This window comes from Mercenaria mercenaria, chromosome 4 (genome assembly GCF_021730395.1).
Source record: "Mercenaria mercenaria strain notata chromosome 4, MADL_Memer_1, whole genome shotgun sequence".
In the NCBI taxonomy this organism is placed as follows: Eukaryota; Metazoa; Mollusca; class Bivalvia; order Venerida; family Veneridae; genus Mercenaria; species Mercenaria mercenaria.
In genome coordinates, this window is record NC_069364.1 from 83299534 (window position 1) to 83318565 (window position 19032).

The following is a 19032-nucleotide window of genomic DNA, read 5'->3' on the forward strand; positions in this document are numbered from 1 at the left end:
AAAAGATAAAATATGTATTTACATTAGATTCATATTAATGATGGCGTATCTACTCATAGTATTCATTATAGAAGAAAATGGATTTATATAATCTTTGTCTGAAAAATGTTTTTATTTTACATAAATCAGAAATTGATAAACCACATCAGATTCCGCTAAATAAAATATTTACAGCTCAGCTCTGGTATAGTGACTCTTCCATGTCAACAACAGAAGAAAAAAAAATCTCGACTATTCTCAAATTTTAAGTTGCAAGTCGTAGTGATTAGAACGCTCTAAACACTTGTCAAATGAAAATCGCTAAACAAACTACGCAGTGACATGAAAATTATGTAGCTATATATTTTTATATATTTTGAATTACATTTTAATGTGTGTATAAAGCACCATTTCAAATTTGATATACGTTTTCCTAAAGCCACAAAGAATGGAAAATTAGTTTAAGTATATCTAAAACGCAAGCATATTTTGTCCTCCAGAATAACGGGGTAGAGTATATGTACATGAACTTAGCAAGAGTAGCCAGAGTAGCCAGGGTTAGGGTTTAGTGTTAGGGCTGGTTTCTGGCTACTCTGGCTGTGCTCTGGCTAAATTCCCACACCCGCGCATTGTTTTAGAGGAGTTCAAAAACGTTCACAAATACCGGTAATAAAAAGTGAATGTAGAGTAAGCTAGGTAGTAAAACGTAATAGATGTGGGTAAGAAACAACTATTTTGTTAGAAATAAGTCTTGAACTGTAGGACACAGGATTGTATCTACTTAACCCTTACCTTGCTTTTCTATAATGAACCTGTCCATCTTGCAATTTGGAAAGTACCATTTACTGTAAAAAAAGGGTGTTTACCAAAAAGATACTGACTGAATGGCGAACAGTGCAGACCTTGATCAGTCTGCATGTATGTGCAGGCTTATCATGATCTACACTGGTCGCAAAGGCAGAATCATTAGCGTCAAGTATGATAAGGCCTAAAAAAATCTTTGTTTCCGGTAACATGCTCAAAAAAATAGGGTAGGGAGGTCGGAAATCTTTTTTGGGGTGATTTCTTTTTATTAAGGGAGACTTTTCGGAAATTATTTTTGTGTCAAAAAATGAAGACAAATCAGGGGATTATGCCTTTAAAGCATCACTAGGTTGATTTCTAACATCACTGACCATGTTTAAAGCATAAAAAGTGCAGTTTTGCAATTTTCTGCTAAAAAGTTGAAAAAAAATATTCTCCAAGCCATAAAAACATTTAGGGTCGGGCCAAAAATTTAGGGTAGGTAGGGATACCGGAAACAAACAAATTTTTTTACGCCTAAGGGTTAAACGTTTTGCGTAGTGACCCACCCGGACCCGCTGACGTTAAATTTATGACCTAATACTTAGAAAGAAACACGAAAAATAGAATAGAAATATAGTTTTGTCTTAAAAAGCTGCCTTTCGAATATAAAATGTTTAATTAAATTCTTGATCCCGATTAGAATTGTAATTGATGGAATATGCTCAAATGTCGACAGAAATCTCTTTCCCTGTCAGACTGCACAGACGGTAAACTATGGCCTAGATGAACACCAGGATGTCCTACGAAATGGACTCACTTGCATTCAACTTCCACCCAGTGTTTTAATTTTATAAGGTAAACGATGGCAACTTACAATGACTTTCACTATGTTCATCCACTCATTCTGTGTAAAATTCACCACTTAAACAACATTGGATAAAGCTCTTTCAAGAATAATTATAAATAGAGCATTGGTCATAAATGGGAAATCTGCTCTCAGTTTGTGTTAGCAGGCGAACGTAACTTATGTTGATGGAGAACCAGTTTTAGATGGACATTAATTGAACAACAGACAGAAGAAGGCAAATATCGGTCATAAAAGCCTCTGCTAACGTAAGACTTTCGAAAGTTGTTTTACTTATTATATCAGTCGATACCGGAAACTTTTGGACTATTACAAAACAAACAATTGGAATCCCATTACTACAAGGAAGCTAAATTAATAAAATCTACAGTTCTGAAGAATAATATAATGCGGCGCTATATAGCATGTAAGTATTATTTTATCGAAACGGAAAGTAGGTCAAAGAATGATTAATTACGTTAGAAATTCAAAATTAAAGCAAGATAATTATGAAATAAATCAAGTCATAAATAACATACAGTATAAAACTCAAATGAGAAAATATATACATGTTTATACACGGTGTGTACGCATATCGGATCCCTCTTTGACGGATCCCTCTCTGTTCGCGCACAGGACCTTCTTTGTGGTAAACAATGCACTCCAACGAGCTCGGAAAATCGAAATTTTCGTCAGGAACACAGGTTTGTGCATAAAAACATATGAACCACCGGAAGACTAGCTATATACCATTGCTTTTTATCGTTACATTGACACAAGTCCAAACGAAGATGTAATGTAGACGGAGGGTACTGGCTCGTGTGAACATCGGTGTTTATGAAACTGAAATACGACTTTCCTTGAATATAGCAAGTATCTAGTACCTTAGATGTGAAGTCGTTGATCCCATCTTATTTTTAAATACACTTTATGTGGCTATTTTCATCATATTTCCTAAAAAACGCCCTACTTTCGATTTCGTTAATGCACGGGATCCCTATCAGTCGGTGCAATTTTTGCCTCACAGGATCCCTCTTGACTCCCTGCACCCGGCACGGGAACCCTCATTCGGCACCTGCACCTTTATCTTCAGTTGTTAGAATTTTGAGATGGTATTCTTATTGAAAACAACATCTTTTCTAAGGGAATGGATGAAATGTCGTTTGATTCGTCAGTTAATATACAGAATAAAAAGAAAACCTTGGGTGGGACTATAGAGAATGTGAGTCCGTGTTTTAGCACACGACTTTGTGAAGAAATCTAATCTTGATAACGTTATTATTGAAACACTTCATAATCAAACGTATCTTCATAGAACGCTAATTTCTAAACATCTAACATATCTATGAATACATTCAAGGACATAAAAATGCCTCACTTATATATGGCACTTAATTAATGAGTGCATATTGTGTTCAAGTATTAATGTCTCTCACATGTAGTGTGGGAGACATATTGATTTAGCGCTGACCGTCTGTTTGTCTCTCTGCCGGTCAGTCTGTCTATCTGTATGTCACAAAATTTGTCCATGCAATTCCTCTGGCACAAATGGACGGATTTACACCAAACTTCACATGAGTAATCTCTGGTGTAAGATGAGTTTTTCTAGCACCGGAAAAAACACGGGAAAATCCTGTCCGGCATGCAAGAAAAATAAATATGCAACACCACATATGCCCCTTAGCACTGGCTGATAGCTATTATATTATATTTATTCTTTATTTAAGACTCATTCTTGCATATATATTCATACAAACAACAATATTTATACAATCAAAATTGCACGACCGTTCTAATATAGAATTATAAAAAACTTTTATAATAGTATTTACAACAACATTGCACAGTCTATCTTACTAAAGTTAAGACTTTGAGCTGAAAGTGCTAATCCCGATGTAACTTTTTGACATTAATAAGCCTTAAATATTCCATAAGAAAATGAGATAAAAGATGATCGGAAATATTGGCACAAAAAATGCATGACTTAAAAAAAATGGATACAAAATCAGTTATTACACCAGATCAGATCAGGTGTAAACTGATGAGAACAAGCTTCTCAAACTATATACATTAGTTACCAAGATGGTTATCATATCTGCAATACAGTATTACAGAAAGAAGTAACAAGCAGAAATGATTTTTAAAAAGCCAAGGACTGTCCAATGACAGCACCACTTGACTATTTGGAAACCTTTAACATAATCATACCTAAAACATTTCAAATAATCAAGCTAAAAACTGCACAAATGCAAACCATAGAAGGAACTGTTACTACACACACAATGAGTCTTGTGACAAGGAACTAGTATATCCAGTCAACATCTGTTACTAAAGACCCTGTAGACTAGTACACTTGAGAAAAGGAACAAAAAAGCCCCCCCCCCCCCACCCCCCCCACCACCAAATAAATACCACCCCCCGCACCCCTCTCCCTCCTACCCCCACAAAAAAAGATAAATAAAAAAACTCCTTCATTGAATTGTCAGTTAACGTCTTAGACAATTTACTTAATTTAACTTCTACATTAAACAAGAAATGTCTTTAAAAAAGACAAACGGCGTAGAGGTAATAATGTTTTGGCGCATGGAAGAATCATAATTTAACAGGATGTACAGACAGAAAAGATTTGGATATGCATCTATGAACACATGACTCATTTGCAAATATTTCAACTAAGCAGCAAACTTAAATGATCAATATGTATCCTTTAAGTAATAGAAGGTCAAAATGATTCGACGTCCTGTGCTGATTCTTATACAATATCTCGACCCAGACTACAGTTACAACCATCCACCACTCATTCATATGAAAGCGAGGTACACAACAGGGAAAGAAGTGTACTTTTGATTTCTCTTGAGATGATAAATTACTAAAGGTTTAAAGTTAGAATAAATCATTTTAGTTGTGGGTTAAAATGACTAAATACCCTCTATTTAATATGTGCCTTCTAATATTCAATGTTATTTAAGACTTAGTAATAAATGGTTTATCTTTTGCAGTGCGCACCTGTTCCGTGCCCCTCTTACTATAGAATACAGGTCAAAATCCATGTTATACAGCTACGCCGAAAAAATCTAAACAATCATATTGATAAAAACAGTTCTTTTATTATATGATGCCAGTTTTTACAACCTCTTTCCGCATGTCTTAAGTCACGATTAAACACAAAATTATTCAAACGAGAAGTGTCCATCTCTGAAAATCTACACTATATGTTAGTAATACATCTTAACTGCTTAGTGAAAATTGGCTCACAGCACAGCAGTATTAGGAGTATGTCATCCCGTCCTTCAGTAAAAGCGCATAGCTCGGTTCTGATTGGCTTCAATGCATGATAAATTTCTTGCTCCCCAAATAGCCGCCTCGTAACGAATAACTGGCCACACAAGGCTGTTACACAGTTTAGTAAACAACTTGAAAAGGCGGACCATCTAAAGACTTAGATTTAGATTTCAATAACCCCATAGCTCGGCCCACTGCTGGTGACACAAATTTAGCATTACAATCCATAATTCTAAAACTAGACCTAAAATACATACGTATCTGTTATATCAATCAAATCTTGACCACAACTAAAACAAACTGAGACCTTTGCTGAGACCTTTGCTTTGAACTACCTCTAAAGTGTATAATATTACTGTTCCTAGCATTAATTTTATGTTATTAACACTATTAAAGGAATATTATCACAAAGAACAACAAAATATAAGAACATTGAGTATGGGCGACTTGTCTCCTCCGTCACACAGCTGTTATATTAATCAAAGGGCCATAATGTATTTTTGAGTATGTGGCTGAACAATGTTTTATTATGATCATAAATAAAACTACTTGTTTGATCAAATATTTGATAATTGTTTTCTCCTATATTTGTCATAGGTTCGAGTATCTGATTAATACTGTAGAAATTATTATTGAGTCCAAGTTTGTGATTACCTCCCTTCATTGCCCTGATAATAATTTATGTTCAATCTTGAAAGTAGGATTTTTCTAACAATATAAGAAAGCATATTCTCTTCTTATTTGGAAAGCAGCTTTAAATGATTTTATCACAAAATTAAAAGCCTTAAATAACTTTAATGAAATTTACAAGAAGATGCCTGAAAACAGAGGACGCAGCCAAGCATATGCTTGAGCCTATTAGCCATCTTTTCTTTGTTTTAGGAAAAACACTGAATGGAACGATACGAAAATCTGATCCTATTTGTTTTTAAACTCGTGTCTAAAAAATAGAAGGAAAATAATAAATAGTCTAAACATCCAATCACAAACCAGAGTGTTTCGGGTTTTCTTTTAACTCAGTTATCTGTATATTATACCAATGATCCTTTGGTAGCATAAAACGCAAACAAACAACGTAATAGCAGACTCGGTTTGATTAAGTCTATTATTCTCAGGTAAGTGACATCATATAAAGTCATTTCTTCCCAAAATATGAGGATCGCCAATGTTTACCTGCAGTTTTACCTATCAAACTATAAATAGGTCAATTTATAGATCACTTAATGACTTTTTTAGCTTTCACTTCACTACGCGCATAGTATATATGATAAATCGTTGTTAAACGCCTGTTGATAGAAAGTTTTAAAGATCTAAACTGTACATATTTGGGATGAGAAGTATTACAGTGTTCCTTGGTGACAGTGGCAATACAATTGTGACAGTCAATTACACAGTAGTCCGATTTTTTGGTGTTACAGAATAAGTTCGGCCTATTTGTAAGAGTACCATCCAAACTGAAAGTGTGGTGAGTTTTCATTTGACAACTGGAACCTTTAATTATATGAAACTGCGCTTTTAGGGTGTGCAGAGATAGATTAAAATTAAATAGTATAAGAATAAAATATGGTAATCATTTAAAAATAATTTGTCGAGTGAAAACACTTTTTCCTTTGTATTTGGAGGTTTATTAACTACAATACTCCTTTTATGTTTTCCGTATACAATTCAAAGCACAATATATCTATTTTTTCACATTCATAGTCCTGTCTACGTTTTAGAAGGACCGTCTCTTACACAGGTGATAAGCCCTACTTCGAATTTGTTCCCATCTTTTCTTTCCTTTTGATATCTTATAGAATTAAAAACATAATCATTATATGAAGCATCAAACTTAGTTTGGACAATATATGCATATCCAGAAGTTTTTTATGATAAAGTTTTCTGCAATTTATCAAAAACATGACCAAAAGTTTAGCCGTTTTAGTGTAAAGTCAACTAAACTAACATCATTTGCTTGGCTTGGCGACGACAAACTAAGCTCACAGGCACAAAGATAGGAATTCAAACCCATGTCGGGAAATTGTTTCACTATGTCATGTAAGAAACTATTTTCGTTGTTTTAAAATGATAAAAGGCTTACCGGATTGATAGGAAACACCTTCTAAGGCTTCAAGTAAAATCAAATAATACTTCATAAACAATTAAATCATTATAAACAATAATACAACATAATTAAATCAAAATAATGTAAAAACCTAACAATTTGCTATTGTGAAATTACATCTGGTAACGCTGATTTAAGAGGTTGTGACATGCACTCAATGCTCAATGTTTTAGGGGACTTGTTTGATTAAACAAGTTGGAATGTTGTTCGAGCTACATTTATTAAATAACCTTTTTTCGTGTTTGTCAGAAATATCATCTCATTGCACGTTTTCCTAATACGTTTTCTTATACAGGTTTTCTGTTCGTTTTCTTTTCGTGCTTGAATGACTTGGTGATAAGTTATGACATACCTTTTTGATGATTCGCCCTGTGAATCTCTGAAAATATATTAAAGCTTTATTTTCTCAGATATGTATTTTAAAAAGATAAAATATATATTTACATTAGATTCATATTAATGATGGCGTATCTACTCATAGTATTCATTATAGAAGAAAATGGATTTATATAATCTTTGTCTGAAAAATGTTTTTATTTTACACAAATTAAAAATTGATAAACCACATCAGATTCTGCTTAATAAAATATTTACAGCTCAGCTGTGGTACAGTGACTCTTCCATGTCAACAACAGAAAAAAAAGTCTCGACTACTCTCAAACTTAGTATATATGTATATTTTAAGTTGCAAGTCGTGATGATTTGATAAGAACGTTCTAAACACTTGTCAAATGAAAATCGCTACACAAACCACGCAGTAACATGAAAATAATGTAGCTATATATTTTTATATATTTTGAATTACATTTTAACATGAAAATTATGTAGCTATATATTTTATTATATTTTGAATTACATTTTAATGTGTGTATAAAGCACCATTTTAAATTTGATAACCGTTTTCCGTAAAGCCACAAAGAATGGAAAATTAGCAAAAGAATACAGCTTATCTTTTAAGTTTAAGTATTTCTAAAACGCAAGCATATTTTGTCCTCCAGAATAACGGGGTAGTGCATTGTTTTAGAGGAGTACAAAAACGTTCACAAGTGCCGGTTATCAAAAGTGAATGTAGAGTAAGCTAGGTAGTAAAACGAAGTAGATGTGGGTTAGAAAAAATTATCTTGTTATAATAAGTCTTGAACAGTAGGACACAGGATTGTATCTACTTAACCCTTACCTTGCTAAATTTCTATAATGAACGTGTCCATCTTGCAACGTGGGAATTACCATTTACTGTAAAAAAGGGTGTTTACCAAAAAGATACTGACTGAATGGCGAACAGTGCATATCTTGGTCTGACTGCGGAATGTGCAGGCTGATCATGATCTACACTGGTCGCAAAGGCAAAATCATTAGTGCCAAGTGTGATGTTATGCGTAGTGACCCACTCGGACCCACCATACGTTAGATTTTTTGACCTAGTACTTAGAAAGAAACACGAAAAATAGATTAGAAATATGTTTTTTTCTTAAGAAGCAGCCTTTCGAATATAAAATGTTTAATTAAATTCTTGATCCCTATTAGAATTGTAATAGATGGAATATGCTCAAATGTCGACAGAAACCTCCTTCCCTGTCAGACTGTACAGACAGCAAAACTATGGCTGGCTATATGAACACATGTCCTACGATATGTGCTCATTGCATTCCATAACCACCCGAAAAATCGAGCTAATTATAAATAGAGCGTTGATCATAAATGGGAAATCTGCGCTCAGTTTTCGTGAGCAGGCGAACATAATTAATATTTATGGACGGCCAGTTATAGATGGACATTAATTAAACAACAGACAGTATAATGCAAATATCGGTCATATCTTTAATCACCTAAAGACTCTTTCAAAACTAGACCGAAAATAGTTGTTTTACTTATTATATCAGTCGATACCGGAAACTTTCGGACTATTACAAAACAACAATTGGGATCCCATATCGCTACAAGGAAGCTAAATATTGATATTGGTAAATCCACAATGCAAGTATTAAACAGTCTAGTTTTAATGTAACAATGTACAGTTCTGAAGTATAATATAATGCGGCGATTTATAGCATGTAAGTATTATTTTGTCGAAACAGAAAGTAGGTTAAAGAATGTTTAATTGTGTTAGAAATTCAATTTAAAGCAAAATAATTATAAAATAATCAAGTCAAAAATAACATACAGTATAAAACTCAAATTAACAAATGTATGCATGTTAATAAAAACGTGCGATCTTAGAATCTTCCTGACTTGAGGCTGGGGTGGGTACTCAACAGGTCAACGAAACCCCATTCCATCATAATAATGATTATACGTGTAAATCTACTGATGTGACATTCTAGACAGTATTAATATGGTTCAAGAGGAGTCGGTCTCAATTTTTTTCGGTTGATAAGAGAGGAAACCATGGATGAGGTGTCATTTGTTTGATTCATCAGTCAATATACAGAATAAAAAGTAAACCTAGGGTGGGACTATAGAGAATGCGAGTCCGTGTTTAGCACATGTGTTTATTTAGAGACTTTGTGAAGAAACCTAAATTGATAACGTTATTATTGAAACACTTCATAATCAAATGGCTATTTCTTTCTTATCTTCATAGAATGCTAATTTCTAAACCTCTAATATATCTATGAATACATTCAAGGACATAAAAACGCCTAATTTTATATGGCAATTATTTAATGAGTGCAACTTGTGTTCAAGTATTTATGTCTTCCATATGTAGTGGGAGAGACATATTGATTTAGTGCTGACCGTCTGTTTGCCCGTAGGTCTGTCCATCTGTATGTCACAAAATTTGCCCTTGCAACTACTCCAACACCACTGGACGGATAGACACAAAGCTTCACCTGAATGATCACTGCAAAACCTAGTTATACATGTCATCGGCATTCTTGTCCGATGATTTTCAGATGAGTGATGGCCCTTGAAAATGTTAATGAAATTTTATGATGTTTTTGGCCACTTCTCTTATATTATTTAGCGGATTTCCACCAAAACTTACAGGATTGATCAGCGCCATGCCTAGTTATACATATCATCGGCGTGTTCCAGTTCACTGCTTTTCAGTGGGTTTATGGCTCTTGGTTCGTCGTATTTTACTTGCTCGGGGAATTGCTCAGATAACACCAGGAGGAATTACACCAAACTTCAGAAAAGTGAGCATTTGCAAAGCCTAGTTGTGCAAATCGTGGCATGTTCCGATTTAGTGTTTTAAGCAGAGTTATGGCCATTCATTCATCAATTTTTGTGATGTTTTAGCCAAATCTCTTTTATAATAGGGCGGATATCCACCAAACATTACAGGAGTTATCAGTGCCAAGGCTTGTTGTAGTTGGTATGTTCTGGTTCAGTGATTTTCAGGGTAGTCATGGCCCTTTGTGTGTCCCATTTTATGATATTATGGAAATTTTCTCACACCAATGGGCAGATTTCCACCAATACATATAGGAGATATCAGAGTTGTGGTCCTTGATTTGAAACATTTACAGTGTTTATACTACTTTCTTCTCCAAATCTCACGAGTAATTAGTGTGAAGCGTAGAACTTTGTGCATATTATCGCCATGTTGTGATAAAATGATTTCCATCGGAGTCATGACCCTTATTCTTTGATCTGTACTAGTTCTCCTATATCACTAGTTGGAATTCCACCGTTATTCATAGGAGTTATCACTGCCAAGCCTAGTTGTGTATATCGTTGGAATCTTATGATTCAGTGAATTTCTCTGGAGTTATGACCCTTACATTTTACAGTTTCTGCTTGGTAATTAGCAGGAGGTATCTCTAGTTCGGTATTCTTCACTAGTAATTACTATTCATTAAATCAGATACAATATGGTGGTTTCTTTTGTGATACTTGAAGCATGACTGTTTCCACCTATGCATGTGTAGCTCGCGCTGTAATTCACATTTACAGTGGGCGTTTACATAAATTAAATGTTATTACATGTTGAAGTCGACTGCAAACTCATGAACAACCACTTATCTAAATTTCCCAACTTTTATTCAATTAAAGGTTTGTTTATTAAAATCAATATTGACTTTATTATTTTCAAAAGTAGGCATTACTCATTTTTCATTTAAGTGCTATAAATCGACAGTACCATCCATTGATTATGGTAAAGTCAACTAAATTAGACCGGTGTCCCCCAAACCAAATGATGTAATTCTGATATCTTGCACAAGGGCGTACAGATTGGAGCCCATTTAGGTAAGGTATGCAAGTTCATGAAGTCTGCCTTTTATTTACGATTAAGAATGTCTTCGTTTATGCGAGCGTCGCTAGAAATTAAACTATCACTGTTCCGTTGTGGATAGACACCTGATGCGTTTTCGTTTTTTTCTCTTTGTTGAATGACTAGATCTTTTTTTGCTTGTGATATTTTTCGTATTGTGGCTTTTTGCTTGGTGGATGATTCTTTGACAAGAAGATTTCCGCTGTTATTATATTCTCAACACTGTCTGATGATTTAGACTTATTGGAAGCTCTGTCCTTCTGTCATTGTAAGAGTCATTAAGAAGTCAATGGATACTTTTGTTGTAGTACTGTGGGTAACATATGTGTCCACCATATTGAGAATACTGTTTCTGAAAGTAGTTCACATAATATTTACATCTTAGAATTGCTAAGTTGTGAATCTGTTTACAAATTGGCATGCGTTTTTTAAAATAATACTGGTTCCATGTTCACCGCCGTTTGAATACATCTGCGGATGTCTCTAAATTGCTTTTTGTACTTTTAGCATGTGTAAATGTTGAGTTTGCTCAACCCGGGGCTAGAGGGCGTGGACGGTAGCATGCATTTCCACTACCGTCCATGAACAGGCTCAATCAAACCGAGCCTGCAACATTTTCGTTTTGTCGTGTTGAGCGACCTGTGAAGTTTCTACTTTTCTCTATTTTATTATCACAGCAGCGTTGTTTGTGCCGTGTGGCGGCCGTAAAAAGTCTCCCCGTACAATCAATCAGGGCTGTTATATTTCGATCTTCTCAGATCGTTCAGCACGACTTTTATGCCGTGTTATTGGTACTGTTCAATTTGTCAATATGACCATTTCGGTCTGTGTGGTTCCAATACTCCCGCTTTTATAGCCTTGGGTATTGTTTAATCACCCCTTGGATATGGTACCTGCTGTTTAATTTTGTCTATTGACAGTTCCTGTGATGCACAGGCTCCATAACCTCAGATCCCCTTCCTAAATTCCAGTTTGTTTAGTTCTGCCCATTGTTTTCTCGTTTAGGGCAAACCCTTTACTTTATCTGGGGAACCAACGCCGCTCTTCATGGAATTACAAGCCTCAACACGTGTATCATTGAAGGTTCCATGTTCACCGCCGTTTGAATACATCTGCGGATGTCTTTAAATTGCTTTTTGTACTTTTAGCATGTGTAAATGTTGAGTTCTGCTCAACCCGGGGCTAGAGGGCGTGGACGGTAGCATGCATTTCCACTGCCGTCCATGAACAGGCTCAATCAAACCGAGCCTGCAACATTTTCGTTTTTGTCGTGTTGAGCGACCTGTGAAGTTTCTACTTTTCTCTATTTTATTTTAATCAGATAGTTGTAAAATGAGTTAAAACATTTATCAAAATGCGATGCAATGCGAAAATCGTTAAGCACAGTGCATGTTCGGTGATTGACCCCTCTACAGTTAATCGCTACGCTTGCGATGACTAATAAAGTGTAAGACTCCTTGATGCTTTTCTCCTAAATCCTATAAAAACGGACGTAGGGTGTGGAATTTTGTCTTGCAGCTTACTTAGTCATGCCCTTAAAAGTTAGCCTCTTGGTGCTCTGACTTCAGACAAGGTGTTGAGTACATTAGCGTAATTATACCTTTGACTGACCCTAATTTTGTGTTTTACTTGATATGATCTGGTAATTTGTCACTGTTAGAGCCTTTCTCAGCTAGTAGTTTGTCTTGTTTAACTTGTTGAAAATAGGGTAAGTGCGAGGTTGGCATGCCTAAACGCGTTTAAACCCCCAGTTTCCTTTATATAGGTAACTGACCGTTCCAAGGCGGTGACCCTATTTTCAACATGTTTTCTGTCTGTGTCGTATTTTGTGTTGCGTATGTTGTCTTCTCTGCTGTTGGCGTTTCTTTCCTCTTTTTCCTTATTACCCCATCGCCCCCTCCCATCTTTTGCCCTTGCATTTACGCTCCGTTGCATTTGCACCCCCTCTCCCTTTGCTAGGAGTAAGGTATCGTGCCCACCATAATTATGGCCGCCGGCCGTCCGTAGGCGGTGCCCGACTATTGTTTTTTCTTGCTTGTTTGTGGGTGCGTGCGCGCGCGCGCGTGTCTTGGACGGTGCCCCACAGTGTTGTTTTTTTCTGACTTGTATGTATGTTAGTTTTTTGTGTGTGTTTGTCTTTAGTACGTGCATGTCTGCGTTGCTGTGGTTTACGTTGTAGGGTTACTACGTTTAAGGAATGTGGCTTTCCCTTTTGAATATTCGTCCTTGCTTCACTTTCCCCCTACATCCGTCCCTTATCTACCCCTTACCCCTTCCCGCATCCCCCTTTCTGTATTTTGCGTATAATCAAAATGTACTTGTTGGATATTTGAAGCACCCCGTCTACAATACTTTTTCTTAACAGCATCTTTTTTGTTTTCGACCTACTTTGCGATGCATGGCTCTATGGCTGTGTCTGGAGTGCTTTGTGCTTCCGGGAAATCTTTTATCTTTTTAAGTCAAATTTATGGTGCTGGACCTTTCTTCTCGTTGGCTTAACTCTGTTCAGGCATGTAAATGTGTCAGTTTGGAGAACGTCATGGTCGTCTTCTGCTGAAAAGGGCTTGAATTTGAGTACTAAAGATTGTGTGCTGGTGAATAAATTATTCACAAAAAGGAGTTATATTTTTCAAATTACTGAATATAATGCAATTTTTTCAAAACAGTATGAATACTGTGTTCAACTGACTGTGTTGCCTCTCACGCATTAATAGATAATTACCAAGATTTACATTGCATCAACAACTTCCAGAATTCTCTCATGCCATTGACCCATAATTAAGCATTTATTGCGGTGCATCCAAGGAACATGCTTATTGTATATATAATTTCATAAACAGTACAATGTTATTATTATATTGAATACCTTAGAAAACATATGTCAATTTCATGAAGAATTTTCAAAAGTAGCTTTGCAAAATACGATATCAAATTTGCCAAAGATTTGTCCCATGTTAAACCAAAGGCAAATTATTTTCTGATATCGATATGGTTCAATCGAAGTATTTAAACTGTATTTTAAAAAAATGAAGTCAGCTTTTAGAAAATAAATCCTATTCGAGAAGATACGAAAATGGTGGATTGAAATACATGTATAGCCAGGATATTTTCCTACTGAATCAGATTTGTTTAAGTTTTATGAGTGCAATTTCATCATAGTATAGAATCATTACATACAGTTACTTGAAAACTATAACTCCTTGCTCGGTTGGGAGAGTGTTGTCATTGACAAAATGCCTTAATTACGCTCACACGGAGCGTCTACCCGTGGCCACTCAGTGAGGTTAATGCAGAACACAGGTCATGCAGGAGTCATTCTTCCATTCCTCCATCGTTATAATGGAAACAGCTGCCGAACAGCATTGTTACAGCATCCATTTTGGACACGTTCAAGACTAGGATTGCGGAAGCAATTGCATAATCCAGTGCTGGATATTTTTGACCCTTTTTAACTGCGCTTGTAATAATCACAGTAGCGCTAGTATGTTTGCTTTAATACGGTTCTGCACGTCACTGGAAGAAGAAGAATTTACATGTTATTATTGTTAAACCAAATCTATATAGCGCCCTTTTCATGCTTCACATAGTACAAAGGCAGCCATTCAGGACGCCAAATCCATCCTCTACTAGTACAGACACAGAGCTTCCTGACCAGAGGGGTAAAACGAGATAAAGTCCCAAAAATTGAGAGAAAAAATCCTTTTAGATACAGACCTGCATATATATGCGAAAACGCATTTCCAGATCACGGTATACAAAGTGTCACAGATATTTCCCCTTTAACATCGAAAGTTATTTTTCCCCTTTAGGTGTGTGATTTCATCATACTTTTCATACCGCTTTTATAGCTTTGGGTATTGTAAAATCACCCCTTGGTTATGGTACCTGCTTTTTAATACTGTCTTTTGGCAGTTTCTTTGATATGCAGGCTACATAACCTTAGATCCCCTTTCTAAATTCCATTTTGTTTAGTTCTGTCCACTGTTTTCTCGTTTAGGGCAACCCCATTGCTTACGTTAACGGGGGACCTGGACCTGTATGAAAACAGGACCTGTTTTACAGCTGTAAAACGTCTGTAAAAGACCTGTACAAAAAGTTTTAGGATGAATTGTAATTCTCTAGAAAGGGTAATTATAATATCAGTGATCTATTAAGTAAAGAACAGCATGTTATATGTTTACAGTTTAGCAAATGCAAAATTCAAGTGTAGCAAACAAAATTCAAATCTTGTTTATCAAACTTTCTTTGTCATGAAAACATATGACAATCTTGTAAGTACTTCTTTTAAACTTATCAGCTTCAAGTATAGTGTAAACAGTTATTGGATGTATTTAAACATGTCATTTTACAACTATATTATATAATTTAACATTTGAACTTACTCCATAACGCTTTAATTTTTAATATTTTAGAAGATGTGCTGTCACTGTGAATTTCAGTTACATGTTATTCCACCAAAATGCATTAAAGATGGCTGACAAGACTCATGTTTCCCTCCAAAAAAGTTATATCTGTAATTTTTATATTTAGATTTTACGGCTGTAACTTTCAACTGTATTTTTACAGCAGTACTTTTGAGACCAGAGTGTTTTACACCTGTAAATTTCAAGTATATTTCCGGTCATTTTCTACTAACAGGTATTTTCAGCTGTACTTTCAAAATACAGGTCTTTTACAGACGTTTTTACAGCTGTAAAACAGGTCATATTTTCGTTTAGGCTATCTTAAATATCACGTCAAAGCGCTGTGACATGTTAACTTTTCCCTTATTTGCAACTTAGCAAGAAAACTTGCCATTCTCCCTGGAGAGTGTTGTTCTAAGTTAAGAAAATGCCTAAAATACATTATTGATTTATATTGTATTATATATTTGATTATAATAAGTAAATGCCAAAAATATGGGGTTGACCATAATGCAGTGAAACCATGGTCAAGTGACTGAGATATGTGATGAAAACGCTAATATTGCGTACTAGCGGGAAGATATCAGGAAAATCCTACATTCACTTTCATTTCACAAAAAAGTTTCATCACAACGTTTGAAACATATAACGTAGCTTAAAATCATCCGCAGACAGTCCACATTGTACAATCAGGCACCAATAAAGGTTATATCTGGTACGAAAATACCAGGCGGATAAATGGCATTTTATTCGACGCCGCAAGGAGGCGGTGTCGAGTATATATGGGATACACTTTTATTTGGACCATGTAAAGATGGTAATGAATACATGTAGTGTCCGAATGATAAACTGAACACAGTGAATAGTTTGTAAAAGGACCCTCGATATTGCACGATAGATTTTAGTGAATAAACAAAAAAAAATGGCAAAAAGAAAACATAAGAAATGTATGTAATGCATCTTATTATGTGATATAAAACAATGTTATCTGTCTTTCCTCTCCTTATTTGTAGAGCAGAAAATATTTTCTTAATTTACATTTTCGTCAAAATGTTGATCCGATTTATTGATAAGGGAGGTTACTCTGTAAGTCAAGTTTTCTATTTCTGACCTTAGCATGACCTACTTACCTATCTCATTTTCTATAAATAGAACACACCGCAGATATACCATACTGCAACGCGTGATTTGCGGACAAGGGAGCGTTCATGAAATGCATTTTACAATCTTTGAAAAGAATATTAAAAAATAAAAATACGGAAAATTACACTTTGCCTGCATAAAATTCCTTGAAAAAACGTATTAACAAATTAAATAAAGGAATCAATAAGCATATATATGTTTAAATGAACGTAGGAAGTGCCGCTGTTAACTTATTGTTAATCTTTTGTCTTATTTTCTTTGTTGATAGGTACAGTGATGTAATTTCAGAATGCGCACATTTTTGCAGATTCCTTTTACAGTTGTATATTTATATAATTGTTATGGTTACCTTAACTTTGAAGCATAGAGTTTCCCATTTGTGACCACATGTACAACTGGCCAGAATATCTCTAAATATTTTATAAACTCATCTTGATTCTAACCTTTGACTTTTTTCAAGTTTGCTTATGTGTCATATACTTATTGTTTAAAGATATTCACTGTCAACTAAGGTGTGCAATAAAGGGCCATCATTTGGCTGAATTTGTCAGTGACAAGTTAATACTTTTTTAAAATGTGGTTAGATCGAAATATCAAAAGCCATGGGACAAAAACTTATCAAAGGATCAGTGATTTTCAAATAGATTTCCTTATTGAATTTATATTTTCATTAATTTCATATAACTAGTCAATTGCTCCGGTTGTATTATATCTTGTTACTTGTTTCTTTTTTTTTCTTTCTTTTTTTTTAACTTGTAAAGATAGTTTGTTTTAGATTTGAATCAAGTTTACCGTTGGTCCAAAAAAAATGAATTCTATGATATTCCAAAAGTATATAAGAAAGATTCATGACATTTGCTTTGTGAATAGGGGCAATATAGAGATTATTCATGTTATATCATTCTTTTCTTGGACAAAATTTTTGGTTGTTTTGGCAACGGAAACTGTATAATCTGCATTCTGAAATAGATAATGTAGGTGACTAAGGACCACGAAACTTCAGTGAATAGAAAACACTCATTACATAATATGATAATAAAAATAATGGTTTCTGTGAACCACAACTTTGAAATAATTATATTTCAACATTTCCTCATTTCCCAACTAACTGCATTTCTGTGAAACTTCATACACATACTCCAGTATATAAGAACTTTTCACAGGTGCTGACCTTAGTTGGTGAAATAAATTCTTTAATTTTGTATGTAAAGGGACCACCTACTCGCAATGTCAATGTCATTGCAGGTAGAGGATTTGTATTGCATGGTTATACTTTTCTATCATGCTTATTTTTCATGCTTTTAACAGTTTATAACATATATTGTATTATGTGCTAATGTTGATAATTTGTAACCAGTCAGACTAACCAAACTAATAATTAGGGGATTTCTCATATTGCAATAAATGTACTTCAGACACAACACTTGGCGGCGTCTTTGATGCTTGCATCAATGAATTTCCTTGTAATGATATGGACTATACATTCGAGTGACCACGAAGTACGTCATATCCGGCGAATTACTACCTTCGTACCTTATCTGTTTTGGACGGATTACACCAAACCGGAAGTGACTACTCAGTGTTACATGTGAAGTAGTCCAAAATGTAGTTCCATGCTATGGATGAAATCTGGTATAATGAGTGACATGAGGAGGTGACAGTTAAATTTTTGGCTTATGTTTATTGCTTATAGTATTGAGAATAGATCTAGAATAGATCTAGACCATTTTCATTGTAAATTTCTTGGAATAAGTTTTATTCTTTGCGAAAAATGTCTACTTACGCGTAACTGCTAAACGGCTGTTTTCATGGGGGCATTTTTAGAGGGTGATGTTTCTCAGAACAGATTATTTTTCTTATATTCAACATAACATGTCAATATTTTTCTATTTTTGATAAAAAGACATGGTATACTAAATGACCATATATGCATGGTTTTCATATCATTGAAATGCTCTAAAGTGCTGAAAATGAGGTCTGAATGTTTTGTTATTAATATGAAATAAATAAGGAATTTAATTGGTAGAATGTAACCTTTTCTGTTATCCTCAAATCAAGACCTCCCTTCTGGAAGAACAGTCGCGTGAAGTAAAATGTGTAGATCTGAATATCCACCACCACAGAATAATGAATAGCAGTGTGCAACACGTACTGGATTAATGTACACTAAATCACAGCACTATTTACATCGCGTGACTTGTATGTCTACACACTGAAATTGAATCTGTATATTTGCTTTTACCTTTTTCAATTTAGGTTTCGCGTAGGTAGA

At 34.8% G+C, this 19032-nt stretch overlaps 1 protein-coding gene across 2 annotated transcripts in view; it reads left to right on the forward strand.

The window, feature by feature from the left end:
* The first annotated feature begins 1784 nt into the window (after positions 1-1784).
* Positions 1785-19032, forward strand: part of LOC123552322 (baculoviral IAP repeat-containing protein 7-like) — a 54341-nt gene continuing 37093 nt past the window's right edge. Inside the window, exon 1 of one of the 2 annotated variants that reach the window (XM_053541836.1) lies at positions 1785-2036. The gene's annotated coding sequence lies outside the window, so the exon portion shown is untranslated. Of the gene's footprint in view, positions 2037-9001; positions 9047-19032 lie in introns of those variants that run through there. The other variant, XM_053541835.1, reaches the window with a different exon arrangement.